This window comes from Candoia aspera, chromosome 7 (genome assembly GCF_035149785.1).
Source record: "Candoia aspera isolate rCanAsp1 chromosome 7, rCanAsp1.hap2, whole genome shotgun sequence".
Classification (NCBI taxonomy): Eukaryota; Metazoa; Chordata; class Lepidosauria; order Squamata; family Boidae; genus Candoia; species Candoia aspera.
In genome coordinates, this window is record NC_086159.1 from 7,835,002 (window position 1) to 7,852,764 (window position 17,763).

General features: G+C 44.1%; 1 protein-coding gene across 1 annotated transcript in view; it reads left to right on the plus strand.

Annotated features, from left to right (window-relative positions):
- The first annotated feature begins 511 nt into the window (after nt 1-511).
- GDI2 (GDP dissociation inhibitor 2) overlaps nt 512-17,763 on the plus strand; it is a 229,920-nt gene continuing 212,668 nt past the window's right edge. The window contains exon 1 of the mRNA XM_063308931.1: nt 512-517. The gene's annotated coding sequence lies outside the window, so the exon portion shown is untranslated. The remainder of the gene's footprint in view (nt 518-17,763) is intronic.

Here is a 17,763-nt window from a genome sequence, read left to right on the forward strand (position 1 = left end):
AACACTTTAAACAGGCAGAGTGATGAGCATTTGCACAGGAAAAAACAGGCCGCGTTTCAATTGCACTATCACACCTGACCCTAACCCTAACCCCTACCCAGATAGACAGGAGTGGATGAGAAAGAAACTCAAGATTACCCACTTTGACTCTCTTGGGTATAAGATGGGGGAGAGAGAATCAAAATTCTGTTATCATAGGGTAAAGGTAAAGGTTTCCCTTGACGTAAAGTCCAGTCGTGTCCGACTCCAGGGGGCGGTGCTCATCTCCGTTTCTAAGCCTTAGAGCCGGCGTTGTCCGTAGACACTTCCGGGTCATGTGGCCAGCATGACGACTCGGAACGCCGTTACCTTCCCGCCGAAGCTGGCCTACCTTGAAGGGCTGGCCTCAGCCAGACCCAGGTTGTATAAAGGTCTTGGGGACATGCTGGAAGCAGTCACATGTTTAGAACCGCTGATGCAAACGTGACCTCTTTTGAACAGGGGGAAGAAGGAACTGTGGGCCTTCGCGGGCCTCTGGGTGTGATGGTAAGCGTGCCAGGGGATTTGGGATCCCGCCTGTTGAAGAGAAGAGCGAGAACATGCCAGGCCCCTTCTTAACTGTTTGACATTTTAAAGAAGGTTTTGTTCCTTTGTTTTCCAGGGGCTGAAAGGCCCTGCTGGTATGAAAGGAGAGAAGGTAAGAAAATCCAAAGTTCAAACATGCGTTAAAAGCAAAGATTTCTTTTCTGATTATTTTGAGTGCTGATGAGGTTCCTAAGACCAGCAGTTCTATTGGATTTTGGCCCATATATCTAATTTTTGTTTAGATGTGTTTGTGGCATTATTATCATTTGCTTGTATTAACTGAATACAAAAAAGAAACAGGAAAAAAAAACATACGGAAAGTTATAAAGAAGGAAAAAAAAATTTAAAAAACACATTTGTATTATATTTATTTCCTAACTGGGCAGCCTCCAGAGGAGTTTGACTATGGTGCCCATCATCACCAATCAAAGAACAAGAGAATGGACTTCCTCAGGGGGCTGCATTTAACCTGTGGAATTCCTGGCCTCAGGAGGACCGGTTGGCACCCCTTTCTGGCAATCTTCTGCCAGCTGATTCCCACCTTTCCCTTTAGGAAAACATTCACTGAGTAGGCAATATCAATTTTACTTCTGTGTTCACAATGGAAGGCCTATATATGTTGATAATATTTTATAAATGGGAGCTCTTGCGCTTCTTTCAAATGATTTTTATTTTGCACTAGTTTAAATGCTTGCTGGCCATATGCATCAGAGAGGGCATGAAATAAATGTCTGTGTTACCAAATCACCATAAATCAATATGTGATCCCTTCTTTTTTATGTTTAGGGTGACATTGGCTTTCTTGGACCCAAAGGAGAGAAAGTAAGGGATATTCACGGGGGTGGGGGTGGGCTGGGAAGTACTAGATCACACCACGAGCTGTCATGGAGAAGGTGTTGGTGAAGATGCTGGACCTGGAGCAGGGCGACCCAGATTTAGGTCCCCCCCAGCCCTGGAAGCCCAGATTTTATGATCTTTTTTGCTGTGGTTGTTAAGTGAATCCAGCTTCCCCCATTGACTTTGCTTGTTGGAAGCTGGCTGGGACGGTTGCAGATGGTGACCACGTGACCCCAGAATGCTTCAACCATCATAAGTGCAAGCCAGTTGCCCGAATTTTGATCATGTGACTGTGGGGAGGCTGCGATGGTCATAAGTGTGAGGACTGATCGCAAGTCACTTTTTTCAGCGCCATCGTAACTTTGAATGGTCACTAAATGAATGGTTTTAAGTCAAGGACTACCTGTAATGTAATCCAGTGCCGTGCCGTGCCGTGCTATTCCATTCCATTCCATTCCATTCCATTCCATATAATATAGCAGAACGCATTGATGGAAAATCGGGGCTTATTCTTAAAATGGTAGGTGCTGGGGAGCCAAAGCAGATGAGGACAACCATCTTCTTGTGGTCCTCGCGGCCTTCTGGTTTTCATCAGCTTGGGCTGAGATGGACTTTTGCCATCATTCACCTTCAAAAGTTATTCTTAGACCCAACTCACTCTCTCTGACGTTCATCCCAACTGGGAAATAGCCGTACCTGGAAGAAAGAAAATGAAATAGAGGTGAAAATTAGGGTTCAGATCCAGCATGGCAAACCCCAGTTCCCCCAATTATACCTCTCTTAGAAACTGCGTACATGCCCCCAAACTAATCATTTTCAGCACGCATGGTGAGATGTATCTGGAAAAATCCTTTAAATGGGCAAAAAACATTTTTAACTTGCTCAACATTCAACTGAAAGCATTGGCCATCATGCCCCAAAGCAACAAGTTTGGAAAGCTGAAGAAGAATAAGAAAACAGCTAGCCATGGCTGCTGAGGACGATTTTGCTCTCCATGTAATGATTCTCCCATGCTGTTTAAGGCATCTTTTTGTTCCTAATGTTTTATTCACCCTTTCTTGGGAGAGAGCATTATCCGTTCCTTGAAGATGGCGTGGGCGAGAAAAAGGTTATTTCTCCAGGCACAGAAGTTAAGCCTTCATTTGCTGTCCGCTCATCCACTCCTTGAAAACTCCCTCGCCTCCAAAGGCAGAGAGGCCACCTACTTTTAGCCATGATTCAGCGAGCACAACAGCGGCTGCTCCTTTCTCAAATCTCAGCCAAGCTGATTTCGGGTGGGTGGGTGGCTTGACTGATACTAAACGAACAAAAGCACCACAGCAGATTCCCTCTGTATTTTTGGTGGGGTCATTATGACACTGCAAACTCCAGTTTTGTTTTTTTAATCCTCTCCCCTCCTCCAGTTCAAATAGCTCTATCTGGAAGAATTTGAATCAGAAGCAGGTAACCAGCATCTCAAGATTGCATTGCCAAAATGTGGGGTCAAAATGACCATTGTTCAGTGGAGCCATTTTTAGCCATTTTTCCTGAGATATTTCCTGCTCCCTAATAGATAATTCCTCACAAACACACACACACACACACACACTGGATCAAAACATTTTGGTCACTCACACACACACACACACACACAGTGACATCACTGGGTTGCTTCCTGCAAGCCCACAAAAATTTGAGTCCGTGAATTGTGGTCCCAACTCTAAAGTTTCCCACTTTTATTTCAATCAGAGTAATTTATAATCTTGGTGGTTTAATGTTTGTTATGATTTAACTGAGAGAGCCAATTTGATGTAGTGGTTAAGGCACTGGGCTAGAAACTGGGAGACCGTGAGTTCTAGTCCCGCCTGAGGCACAAAGCCAGCTGGGTGACTTTGGGCCAGTCACTCTCTCTCAGCCCCAGGAAGGAGGCAATGGCAAACCACTTCTGAAAAACCTTGCCAAGAAAACTGCAGGAACTTATCCAGGCAGTCTCCGAGAATCGGACACAATTGAACAGATTTAAAAAAATAATAATTGGACAATATGCGTATCTTGACATTTCATGCTTAACCAGTTATTAGATTTAACCAACATTGGCTGTTTTTGAAAAATGAAGTAGGTTGGACCTGATTAATACTTGGATGGGAGATCACTAGCAGATGTCCAAAATGTATCAGAAAACAATACAGGTAGTCCTTGACTTACAACAAGGACTGGAATTTCCATCGCTAAGTGATGTGGTCATAAAGCGCGACCACATTGCTTAGTGACAGCAGTCCCTGCAGTCCCGGTTGCTGCTGTTAACTGAACCCTACGGTCGTGAGGCAAGGCAACTTCCTGCCGCTTTTCCACAAGCAAAGTCAGTGGGGAAACCGGCAGGAAGTTGCAAGTCCCCAGCCGGCAGGCAGGCAAGTGGCTGCTGCTGGGTGCGGGAGGGAGTGAGGGGGTGCATGGAGAAGGGTCAGGGAGGATGCACGAGAGTGCAAGGGGGTGTGCGTGGGGTGCACAAGTGTGTGAAGGAGGCGCGGTGTGGATCGGGGAGGGTGTGCAGGGGTGCACGAGTGGCTGGCACGGCATGAGCACAGAGGGGCTGGGGAAGGGTATATGGGTGGGAGAGATTTACCCACCATTTTGCGACCTTTCCTGCCAGCTTCCCCACTGACTTTCCGGGAAGCCAGCAGGGAAGGTTGCAAATGGTGATCACACGATCATGGGGCGCTGCAACCAGTCATAAGTGTAAACTGGTCGCCAAGCACCCAGATCGCGATTGTGTGACCGCAGGGGTGCTGGGATGGCCAGGACTCCGAGGACCAGTCGTAACCACCATTCATTGAGCGCCATCGCAACTTCACACAAATAGTCGTAGGTTGAGGACTACCTGTATCAATGCGTCCATGAAATTATCAGACCAAGCTACGCAGGACGCCAAACACATTTTAACCAAGCTTAGTGATGCCACTGGGTTTGGGATTGACCTGGTTAAGCATGTTGTATAAAAGCCACCAAAATAACAAGGTCTGACATTTATGCGGCAAACCAAAGGATGAGAGAGTGTATGAAATGTACCTTGTTTTGTCTTTTTGGGGGAGGGAACTTGGCTGTGTCATGTAAGATTAAAAGCTCACCTGGCCATCCTTGGGCGGTAGAAATGGCTGCTGAATTCCAAACCCTTTTCCTCTTATTTAAGTGTCCTAGAATCATCCTAACCGGGCGGAAAAGCTTTCTTTTCTCCAGCTTGTTACCCATTCAGCACCCCAGTGTGTCCCAGCGATGGGCATTGGGGTCAAATGCCCAAAGAATGTCTTGCAGTTTGAATCCAGCTGCAGGTCAGCCTCCCTATGAACCCCCAGGACAAAATATATTTCTCTTGCATGTTTGAATCACAGGGAGACTTGATAACCATCTTTGGACCTCAGGGCTACAAAGGCAGGAAAGGAGATCCGGTAAGTTGTGTGGGTTTGATTGTTGTTGGGAGAGAAATGTTCACTTTCTCCGTAGTTCATTGAGATGGGGTGCTTTGGAGGCCTATGGTCCTCCCGTCCCTTTCCTGGTTAGGAACAACTGACATGGAAGTCCAACACATCTGGAAGGCACCAGAACATGTGGCCCTTGTTCTTTTAATCCAGTAATATTTTGACATTCATACAGGAATGGAATTTCTTAATTTTATTTCGGTTCCTACTGCTTCTCCAGTATGTGCGTCAGCTAGGGCCCTCTGCTGTAGCAAGTGAGTCAAAAAAGTCAACAAGTTGCTGCAACCAGATGATCAAGGCTCCACGCCCTTTTACTTGCGTGTTAGTTATGGCCACCATCTTGATTTTTTTGACCACCTTCCCCCAGAACGCCTCTGTCCAAAAATGGCTGCTTTTACTGCTATGCCCAGCTGAATAAAGCAAGTGAAAAACATAGAATCAACCTCTGATTGGTTCTTTCTATAGCCAAAGCACCACATATGGAAATGAAAATAAGCAGTTTGTGCCTTGCAAATGGTGAGATCATCCATTTTCTTACAGTCAATTGACCAGAAAGTAGAGAAAAAACACTTTATAAACTTTTAACCCATTATGGGCATATGGATATGTAAATCTCCCAGTCTGTTATAGGCCGACAGTAAAATATGTAAAATAAATTACAGCCTAAAATCTATGTTCTATTCAATTTGCCTCAATCTGATTCCACTAATCACACTTGATCTTTTGTGGCTGAAAGTTGAAGGAGATCCTTTGTAGATTGGAGGCAGATCAAAGGAGCTAACAGAATTTGCTCACTCACTCTCTAATTCGCTCATGGAATTACTGTTTCTGTGCTTTCTGAATGGAAAGATGGTGGGCACAACTGTGGGATAGAAGCCACGCCCTTTTGAATGTGTGCCACTTAATCTGTGTCACATAAAAAGGGGTGGGGTTTTGATCTCGTGGTTGTGGCCCCCATCTTGACCTTTTTGAGCCCTCCGTGGACACCCCTGAATTGATGATGGTGGTGGTAAAGAAGGAGAAGGTGAAGGAAGAGGAAGATGGGTAGATGGGTAGATGAAGAGGGAGGGAGGAGGAGGAGGCTTGTCCTCTCTCTCCATCCCTTCCCTTTTCCTGAAATTTTCCTACACCCACAAAAAAACTATCCTTCTGGAGTTTTCCCTTCCCTTCAAAGCAGACTTAAAGGTCTGACGTGTGTGTGGTTCATTTCATCCACATGGTGAAGAGTCTCCTTCATGCAAGGATGCTTGAGTATTTCCAAAGGAGTTGCTTCACCTGTAGAGAACATGCCCAGCCCATGTCAGAAGAAACACAGGATGATGCTCTTTCTTTCCACAGGGTCAGTCTGAAATCAAATGTCTTCTTGCTCCTCCAGAAAGTTTCTGTGTAGAATAACTCCATCCTGGTGGAAGTGCCAGGAGATGGAGAACTCAGGGTTTATCTTCTCCAGGAGATGCCTACAAGGAGCCATCAACAAGACAGAGGACTTCAAAGACAAAAATGATCCTCTCTTTCTCTCTCAGTCACTGCTTAACTCTTAATCATGGTTAATCCAAACTAAGAGAAGTAAAGCTTACATTTTTCTTTTCATCCTTCCTAAAGTAAAGAAACATTGTACTTTTTTTTTTAGGGGGAACAAGGTCTTCCAGGTTTTGATGGAGACAAGGGCGAAAAAGGGGAAGATGGTCCTTTTGGAGAAAAGGTACTTTCGCAGATTTCTGCATCTCTAAATTTTGGGAGGAAAAAACTTATGTGAGCTTCTGGCCAAGTGAGAAGCTATGATTTAAATTTATTGAGTGGCACAGTGGTAGCACGCTCTCCCCACCCTGTCTTATCATAAATCACAATGGATAGGTTCACACAGTACTAATTTGCAAACCTTAAATCACATTTTGGATTAGCACAGGAGCCCTACATATTTGGGGCCAGTGGCACAATCACAAGATTGCTACTATAGTGGGGGAACCCGGCTTTATAAATCATGGCTTACAGTTTAGCATGATGGGTGAACTGATCCAATTGTGGCTTAGTCGACAATTGAGGGTTAAATCAGCATGTGAATCAGGTCACTTAGTTTTGATTTTCATGTTGTTGGCTGATTGTCTGATGAAAGGAAATTCCCATCGGATTATAATGTTTGATTCAGTCTGATAAGAACAGGAGACAAATTCTCTCTTTTTTTTTTTTTTCCCACCAGGGAATGAAAGGAGATGCAGGGGCCAAAGGAATCATGGGTTTATTTGGCAGAAGAGGACCCGTGGGACAGAAGGTCAGTGAAATAACTCCAGTATTTGCACTAAATAAAACTGACAATGGTCTATTTGCATATAAATATAAATATATTTATATATTTTTATATATATATATTTATATATATATATATATATATATATATGTAGATGTAGATGTAGATGTAGATGTATATATAATAAAATATAAATATATTTTATCCAGAAGTGCTGCATGGCTTGAGAAAAGCAACAGTGACAATTAATTACAAAATACTGAAAATAAGAATGTTCTCTCAAAGTGCAAGATGTTCTCCAGGGTCCAACTGTATATATCTTCTCTTTATATTTCTAAAATGGCCATTGAGTTACCATTCGGTGATTAGAATTATGTTTCTCTGTGACACTTCATTTTATTTATTTATTTATTTGGCAAATTTATACACGTGATTCTGGGCAGCGTATCACACAGCAACGGTTAAAAACGCCATAACAATCAAAAAACAATCAAGAATAAAATAAACAGCTAAAATAAACAGAAAAAAACTCAAGAATGCAGGAAAATGAACATCACTTAATCTCATTCAGTCTCTTGCAGGCTTCTGCTGGGATCCTCAAGGCAGGTGAAAAAAACATGTTTTAAGGGCTTTCTGGAAGGCTAACAGAGATGGGGCTAACCTCACTCTGGGGGGAATGATGTTCCGGGGGCGGGGGCATAGCAGAAAAGGCATGCCACCTGAGTCCCACCAGAAGGAGCTCCTTTGGAAATGAGACCCACAGCATATCCCTCCTGCCTGACCTGGTGGGATGAGTAACTGGGAAGAAGCAGTCCCTCAAAAAACCCGGTCCCGTTCCATGTAAAGTTTTAAAGATCAAAAACAGAACCTTGAATTGCACCCAGAAGCAAGCTGGCTGTCAGCACCTGAGCATTCGAGCATTCACACATACACAGTCAAGAAGCTGCATCTCTTTGAACTGTTTTAATGAAGCATAATGAATGGTACAGAAGGCAAGCTGTGAATAAAGATTTCCCGCTCAAACCTAATTTAAAACTACATCCCTTTAGTTAATCCCCTTTCCCACGAAACATGTCACTTCCCCTCCCATCCAGATGGTATTCCTACCGTATCTCAACCCCGCGTCCTTGATGTGCTCCATAGCCATAATAAACCACTTTACACTCGAACTTCACACCCCCTCCCATCTGGCAACATGAGAGACTGAAATGATGGGAGATGCCCTGATAAGGGTTTCTGTGAAACCTTTGATTGGGGGATCTGACACTGGCAACCAAAGCAGCTCGCGAAACAGAGTTGTAATGTATGCCTTCCTTGGATCACAACACAAAGCTGTGCAAAGGCCCTCCTAGCCACGACTGCCACCTGCTCCTCAAGCAGGAGTTGTGAGTCCAGGAGGACCCACAGATTGTGCACCGGGTCTGTCTGGGGCACTGCAACCCCATTCAGTGCCAAAGATGGCATAGTCCCAGAACCAGTAGGCCTCAAAACCCAAAGCCACTCAGTCTTGCCAGGGTTCAGCTGAAGCCTCTCATTCCCCATCCAGACCCCTACAGACACCAGGCACCAGGACAAGACATCAACCGCATCACTTTGTTCACTGGAGCGGAGATATATAACTGAGTATCATCAGCATACTGATGGTATCTCACCCCGTGGCGACGGATGATCTCACCCAGCAGCTTCATGTAGATGTTAATAGAAATGGAGAGAGTACCGAACCCTGAGGCACCCCACATAATAAGGGTTGAGAGTGGGACCTCTCACTCCCAGTTAACACTGACTGGTACTAGCCCCACAGAAAGTTGTGAGCCAGTGCGATTCTGTGCTGCCCACTCCCAGCCCACGGAGCTGATCCAGAAGGACACCATGGTTGATGGTCGATGGTATCAAAGGCCACCAAGAGGTCAAGAAGAGCAAGGATACTGTAGATGCGCTACCCCGTCCTGCTCCCACCAGAGATCATCTAAAAGCTCAGCCAACGCTGTCTCTGTCCCACATCCAGGTCTGAATCCCGACTGAAAGGGGTCTAAATGATCTGCTTCATCCAGGGCCCGCTGAAGTTGCTGCTCAACCACCTTCTCCATGACATTCCCTAAACAAGGGAGGTTTGATACTGGATGAAAATTGTCCAGTATGGCAGGATCTAGCAATGGTTTCTTGAGGAGGGGGCGAACCAACGCCTCCTTAAGGGGAGGCAGAAGAACTCTTCTTTCAAAGAAGAATTAACCACCGCTAGGATCTAATCACATGACACTCCCCACCCACACCCCACCCCAGGCAGCCTTAACTACCAGGAGGGGCATGGATCTAAGGAGCAGGTGGCTGAGCTCACAGTCCTAAGGACCCTGTCCACTTCCTCAGGCCCAACAGGATCAAACTGTTCGCAGATAACTGGACAAGACTGTACCCCGATCATCTACACCAAAGCTGGCATCCAACTTGGAACGAATGCAAGCGATCTTGTCCAACAGATGCTCTACAAATTCTTCTGCATGGCCTTGTAGGTAGACCTCCGAGTCCCCCTTCTCCAGGAGGACTTGGGTCCCCAAGTTGGCCGCCAGTTGGCTATCTGTGGATGCAATAAGGGTAAAAAAGTATTGCCACTTTGCTGCCCTTACCACCACAAGGTGGGCCTTAATAATGGCTCTTACCCGTGTTCAATCGAGTTTGTCCTTTGTCCTCCTCCAGCAACGCTCTAGACCTCTCTTCTTGTTTCATCTCTCTTAGCTCCTCCATAAACCACAGGGAATGGCGGGATCCATGAGAAGAAACTTCCCCTTTCTTTCTTCCCCTTTTGAACATTCCGAGATGCAGGTTCTCTTAAATTAAAACCAGCTACCAAATTGCCACGAAAGTATGCAAATGCCTGCTGTCGGCCTTGTGTGCCCATATTCACACAATCTCCTTAAACATGTTGAAGAAAGAACCAACAGATGCATTTGCTAAAAGATCCTAGGAGAACTAGCTTCAAACCTCTGTTTCCTGTTGGGTGGAACCGATGTCAGTAACTTTTGGGCATCCTGCAAGGTTTCCCAACTCCTACAGCTTGCCCCAAATGTATCTTTAAAAATGAAGATTTGGGTACAAAAGGGAGGATTTAAAAAATAAGAAGCATCACTCAGTTGATTGGCTATATCAATGCAAGCATGTTTTTGATCCTCTTTTCAGCATTTAAAATTGTTGCTGTAATGTTGCTTTCCTGGCAGGGTGAAATGGGAGAACCTGGCCTGGTTGGACTTACTGTAAGTTGGAAGTCATCTCATTCATTAATTAATTCATTCATTCATTCAATTTGTTGGATTTACTGTAAATTGGAATTCATTCATTCATTCATTCATTCAGATTTGCTGCAATTTGGAAGTCCTCTGATTCATTCATTCATTCAATTTGTTCAATTTACTTTAAGTTGGAAATCATCTTGTTTATTTATATATTCAATTCGTATGCCGCCCATCTCAACAAGTGACTCTGGGCAGCAAACAAAATTAATTACCTTTAGATTCTGTTGGGTTGAATGAATGGCCTGTGTAGCTCTAAATATCACTCTAAATTCACAATCCTGTCTTTAGTCGATGGACTCAGACTTGAGCAAGAGTCACACAGTCACTGGGTTGGACTTCTAGTCTAACTCCTTCCCAGCAAAAAGCACCATTCAGCTCCCATAGAAAGGGAGGAAGATCTTGCTTTTTAATTAATTTAACAGCAGTTAAAGGAACTTGGTGTGTTTAGCTTAGAGAAGGTGAAGGGGAGACATGATAGCAGCCTTCCGATACATGAAAGGATGTCCCAGGGAAGAGGGAACAGATTTATTATCCGGAGCACCTGATGGTAAGATAAGAACCAGTGGGTGGAAGCTTTACAGTGAGAGATCCAAGCTTGAACTAAGGAGGAATTTCCTGACTGTGAGAGCTCTTAAGCAAGGAACAGCTGGCCTCCTGAAGCTGTGGGCGCTCCATCACTGGTAGTCTTCAAGAAAAGACTGGACAGCCATTTGTCCAGAATGGTATGAAGATTCCTGCGCTGGGCAGCGAGTTGGATTAGAAGACCTCCAAGGTCCTTTCCTAGGACCTCCTAGGATTCTATGATTCTATGAATTCTTTCCACTGATACAGTTCACACATCATGCCAAAACCTTCAGTCTGGAGGTTAACGTAATATAATGTCCACAGAATAGGAGGTAACCCAAACTAATCAAGCATGTGAATGCATTGGCCTATTTAAACAGCCAACTATGACCACGGTTGGGTTCCCAATGCGAGCTCACTCACACATTACACAACCTTTTAGCCTAATCTAGGGTGTTCCATGAACCCAGACACTCTGTACAATGTTCTTCAGAGCTTGCATTGTTTATTTTTGCAATAATCCAGGGCAGTGTTTCTCAACCTCGGCAACTTGAAGATGTGTGGACTTCAACTCCCAGAATTCCCCAGCCAGCAAAGATGTGTGGAATGGGAGACCAAAGCTGGCTGGGGAATTCTGGGAGTTGAAGTCCACACACCTGCAAGCTGCCGAGTTCAGAAACACCAATCCAGGGTGACAGAATTAGGGCTAGGGAGTGCTTCCCAAATTTTTTCCTTCATTACCCAAAATTGCTTATCAGAAAGTCCTTTTTATGCAATGTAGGCAAAACACTTTAAGTCAGTTTAATGGGTTTGTGTGTCATTACCCAAAGAAAAACCACTTTTACCCAATTTGGGGTAATTTGCCCAGGTTTGGGAAGCTTTGGCTAGAGAGAAGATTGAATCATCAAGTTGAGTTTCTCAGACCTGTAAACTTTGAGCAGTATTGAGGGGACCATTTTTCAAGACTGCTGCTCTACAAGCATTACAGCAGAGGTTTCACACATGTTGGAATTATCAGGGGATCAACTCAGCATTGTCTCACAAGCATAAAAGGGGGGGGCCTTTCTAGTAAACGCATCTCTATTGTGCTTGTGGGATGTCACATGGGTCACCTGATTTCCACTTCCTCCTCCTCCTCGGGTTTGGGGGTTAACTATCTCCATTACCTCTTGGGCACACCAGCAAGCAGAAGGTGCTGCAGAATGCAGCTTTCGTCCTTCCATCCTGCTTGCATGCAGGCATTTCTATTTCCATAGAAAATATCTACAAAGAACCAGTGATGAGTAAGTGCTTTCTATTACAAAGCTACTTGTATCCAGATCTACTGAATAAATGTAAGCTACCTTTTTTTTCTCTTCATCTAACTACTGTGTGAAGACTGAATTCTTTTCTGAACATAATTACGCTTAATGTGCAAGTTTCTTTTTTAGTTCACGCTTCTACTTTGCAAGATCGCTGTTAGCTGCTTGGAGTTCTTTTATTAACCTTTAAAAACTCCATCAACACACACACCAATATTAGAAAGTAATTCTCTGCCAGAACTTGTTGGCCCATAATCCCACCTCACTAGCATTTCCTTGGCTAATCCGATCCAAATGTTCAAAGTTCTGCTGACCATTTATAACAAGTGTTTAATAGGATATCCCCTCTTTTAAATCTTGACTATATTTTGGATTCACCTTTTTCCTTAAAGCCTGGGGGCTTTTATGTCCCAACAATGTTATGCCATTGTCCAAGTGTACCGAGGCCTTTATTTCCCCATCGATAGTCTGAGAACCGTTCTTTTGCTTCATTTATCATCGCATTTGCTGTTTCCAGCACCCGATCAATAATTCCCTTTTTTTAAAATGGCCCTTATTGACACTTTCCGCATCATGCTTCTATTTCCTTTGGGAGGACTTGAAAGGCTTATGTCAGAGAATAAATGTTACCAGCTGTTTGCCTGACTCAGGCCCAGGGCTTGTCTTTTGAGCAAGACCTTCTCCTGTGAAGTATCTTCTCTGAGGCATTCATTTTCATCCCTAAAGACTCCCTTAAGTCAAACTTAACTCCTGGGGACACCAAAGGATCATCTGTGTTATGTTCTTGGCAGTAATGCAGAAGCAGCTTAACGTTGTCTTTTTCTGGAATGTTTCAAAATCCCCAACTAGATGATCGCCCTTGTGGTCTCCCCTCCAAGAACTAACCAAGTCCAATCTTGCTTAGCTTCCAAGCACAGACAAAGCCAAGCTGCTGCTGGTCTGGTTCAGCTCCATTTCTGGTGACTACATGGACACAACTATACATTTCTTGTAGCAATATGGAAGTTTTGAAATGTTTTTTCAACACTTCAATCTAACCAACAACAGGTGGTCTCCCATCAAATGTCTAACTGATCCAACTCAGCCTAGCTTTCTCAAGATCAGTCCAGGTGTGCTAGGTCTTGCTACCTGTTGCAACTCTGTTCTATTTGTCTTCTGGGCTGGGGTGTTAAATGGTCATGCGATGATGCAGGATGTTGCCACTGTGGTTTTTTAATAACAGGGCCTTGCTTTTGACCACCACGGGCTGCATTTTTTAAACGATCTGCAGCAGGTGACAATTTCTCCAGACAAATCCACTTGAAGTTTGCCTGAAGTGCATGGTGCTTGCAAAGGGTAGATTATTTTTGTAGGTTATTTTCATGAAGATGTGGTTTTGGAGACAGACTCTTCTCTGTTACACCTTTAATTAGTATAACGTGACTGCACTGCAGATTTCAGAAAACTCAGAATTTTGAACAGATGCAAAGGTTCCACATTCATCTGGCTTGAAAATGGGCAAGATCGGACTAGTAAGTTAAAACTTGAAGGAAAGGGAATCGGGCTAGACCTCAGGAGAAGCAGGTTTTAGCTGTCGGCAGGTGGAACAGGCGACCACATGAACTGGTAAATTCCCTTTCACTGGTGGTCTTTCCACAGGGGCTGGATGGTCATCTGCCAGAGATACTCTAGTGGACAGTTGGACAGACTAGATGATCTCTGATGGCCCTTCCAAATCTATGATTCTATAAATAAAAATAAGTAAGGCAGGAGAAAGCTTGCAGCCCTCTGTGGGAAACATGCTTTGTGTTTTAGCAGCTGTGATGTTTCAGTGTAATTTGTTTTTTAAAGGGTGCCTTGTGGATTTCTTAAATTGGGATAAATCAATATATGGCTGATAAGTGGTATAGATAAAAGGTGATCCACTCTAACTTCATAAATCCTCAAGGTATCTCCTGCCCTGCAGATTTTTCATGTCATTTTTTTTTCTCCTTTTTCTGTACAAATACACCTCTGGGATGGAATTATTTCCCAAAATTAGACAACTGTAGTAAAATCTAAAAAGTTTTATTTGCGGGGAAAGAACAGAAATTTATTGGGGAAAAGGAAAAGCTCAGAGACTGAAAACCCTTCCTGTTAATATCCGGCAGCTTCACAGGAAGGAGGTCAAAAAAGTCAAGATAGTGGCCACAACATGCAGACAAAACCCCACTGTAATGCAGGTAAAAAGGGGTGGGGGCTTGATGGCGTGGTTGTGGCCGCCATCTTGACTTTTTTGACCCCCTTCCTGTGGACACCCCAGGAGAGCTACCACAGCTTGCAAGTCCGTGTGTGTTTTTCTGTTGGGAAATGCCGAGCCTCTGCCTCCCAGCTTCTCAGCCCAGATCTGGAGCAGGAACGTTGTTTTCGCAAACTTCTTGCATTCAGTGAATGCAAGCTTCACTTAAAAAAAAAAACTTGCTACTTATCCTGCACACAAAGAAATGAATAAAATAGAAGGCAATAAATATATCTTTCTCGCCCAACAAATAGCTGAAAATTGATGTGAGCTATTACAGGCTGTTGATTCATCGTGTAATCTGTCTCGGAGAGCATCCATGCATACCCTGCCTTGTTCATTCGAGGCAGAACCCTTTCCAGTCATTACCTTTGAAACAGATGCAGGACCAGATGGATGTAATAGAATTTTTAATACCAAAGAAAGGAAATTGAGTAGGTAAAAAGCCACGTGTCTCTCACAATTGTATCCTTTGTCCGATATCCATTATCAGGGATTTTTTTCTCTCTCTCTGTCTCTGTCTCTTTCACTCTTTTTATTGCTCTCTTATTCCAAACGTCTTATTTACTTCTACCATGGTTCTGAGCAGGTCACGCTGCACATAGAAATTACTATCCATCCATCCATCCACCCACCCACCCACCCACCCATCCATCCATCCATCCATCCAACTATCTATATATCTATCTCCATCTCCATCTCCATCCATCTATCCACCTGTTCACCTATTCATCCATCCATCAATCCATCATCTTTCTCTATCTGAAATCACAATGGGTGAAAATACCCAAAATTCTCCCAGGATCAGTGCAACCATTAGTTTGTGGAGGATGCAAAGTGGCACTAGCAATTCGGGAATATACAGCCAGCTGGATAGCTTCTGAGTACTGTAGCCTGCATGTACTTGAGTGCCGAAGAGGTAGCCAGCATTGAAACAAAATTTGCCAGTCCAGTCAGTTTCTGTACAGAGAATTTACCCTTCATTTTGGGCAGCAAAATAATCTGGAGCTGGTCCTAGCTTCTGTCTCAGTCACATAGCGGATGCCCTGTTCCTATGGATGGGGTGAATATCTCACGCTGCTATACTTTTGTACCAATGCTAACTGCACACACACATGATTGCTATCCATGTCTGAGTGCCTCTCCATTCGTTCTTTTGCTGCATTTGAGTATACGGATGCAAAAAGTTCCATTGACAGTCATTTTATTTCGCCGTCTTTAGCAGGTTTCTTTTATCTTGCCACTCCCCACAAAAATCCCCCCTCCATGTATTCATGCCCACACACACATAGAGTATCTCAAACAAATATACGCTATTGAGAATTTACAGTCATTCTTTTATAAATGGAAGCTGCCCTTGGAAAATCTCCAGGAAGAACAATCCTGAAACGTCAAACTTGTCACAGGCAGGACAAGTTGCACGTGTTAAAATGTTCTTCATTTTTTTTTCAAATATCTAGGCCAGTGTTTCTCAACCTTGGCAACTTTAAGAGGTGTGGACTTCAACTCCCAGAATCCCCCAGCCAGCCATGCTGGCTGGGGAATTCTGGGAGTTGAAGTCCACACCTCTTTAAAGTTGCCAAGGTTGAGAAACACAGATCTAGGCTGTCCTTCCAAACCAGGTTTTTAAAAAATGGTCCTTGGACCATTTAGAAGATGGTTAAATAGAGTAAGGGAAGTTGCAGGCAAAGCTGCAGCTGCTCAGAGGAGTTAAATAGTTATGAAGTTTTAATGGTAGAAAAAATGCTAATTGCATTCTGCTCCCCTAGCAGAGATGGCCTGGTGAACCTGGATTTTCTTGATGAGCATCTTCTGGGTCCTCCAAGCCATATTTTGGAGACCAAATACAAGTGATGCCCAGCCCTGCTAATTTCCACACCTCTCCTTCTAGGATATTCTTGAGATATTGATCCCGGGTGGAATCTTGATATTGGCTATTAAAAGAATTCTTATTCTTGGTCGGATTGGCATCTCCTTTCCCAATTCTTGTGGCAGATGATGAGAATGGAAAGCCAGATTTAGCAGGGGCAAGGTGAGATCTGAATTTAGGGAGGCTGTTTAAGATGTAAAAGAGGATTGGGAGAATGGAAGACATACTGCCAAGTCTATTTGGGACCTGTGAATCCTTATTATTCATATTTTGGTTTCTCTACCTATGGTTCAAAGCCCTTTACATTTTTCAGATCTGGAGTGTGAATAAATCAAATTGTTTTGTTACAGGGAACTGCAGGCCTGGATGGGAAGAACGGGGCGAAAGGGGAAAAAGGGGATCGAGGTGCCCAGGGGCAAAAAGGGGACCCGGTGAGGATTTTTAGGATGGATTTCCTCTTTGCTTGTAATTGACCCATGAATGTTTTCTGTGTGTTCATCGTTGACTAAATGAAGCTCAGGTGAATGAGAATATCTGATTTATCTCCCCATCGAAGAAAGGGGGTTGGGTGCTTCTTGCATTCTGCAAGGCTTAAGGAAGTGGGGGGCAGTGCTAAGTGGGAGAGCTCCCCATACATAGCTTCGGTCGACACTGCAGATGGATTCGAGCAAAATGAGAAATTAAAATCATGGGCTTAAATCAGAAATCCACAGAACCTGAAGTAACAAATACCCATCAGAAGCATACTGGACATAAACATCTTGCTTAGGAAAATTACTTCTTCGGCATTGGCCTTGTCCACAGCAAAGTAGGACAAGCCATGGCAAGTCCGATCCCACAAGAGCGTCACTGCACAAGGTCCTCCTTTACTTAGTGACATCCTTCCTTACTTAGTAACATCCCTGTAGATGCTCAGACACCGTGAAATCTCCTCTTGTTCCTGGCTTGTTGGCAAAAAACAGGCCAGCCAACCCAGCTGGATTGTTTTCTGCTGGGAATTCCCTGCCGTTGCTGGCCTGCTTTTTGTTGGCAGGGAATCACTGAAGTGCTGTGTTTCTGTGTTTTTATTTTTGCCACTCTCTATTTGGAAATTTTTGTTAAATTGTCTGAGAATCAAGTCATGTCCATTGGCTTCACTGGCAATAGTGTGGATACAGACATCTATTAGCGATTTTCAACCTCAGCAACTTTCAGATGCGTGGACTTCAACTCCCAGAGTTCCCCAGCCAGCCATGCTGGCTGGGGAATTCTGGGAGTTGAAGTCCACGCATCTGAAAGTTGCTAAGGTTGAGAAAGTATTAGATGGTGGATGGCCCTCCTTAGCTGAAACCCCCATCAGCCCAAGGCAAACATGAGGTGTTCTCTTCAGGGCAGAGGGCTGGAGACAGG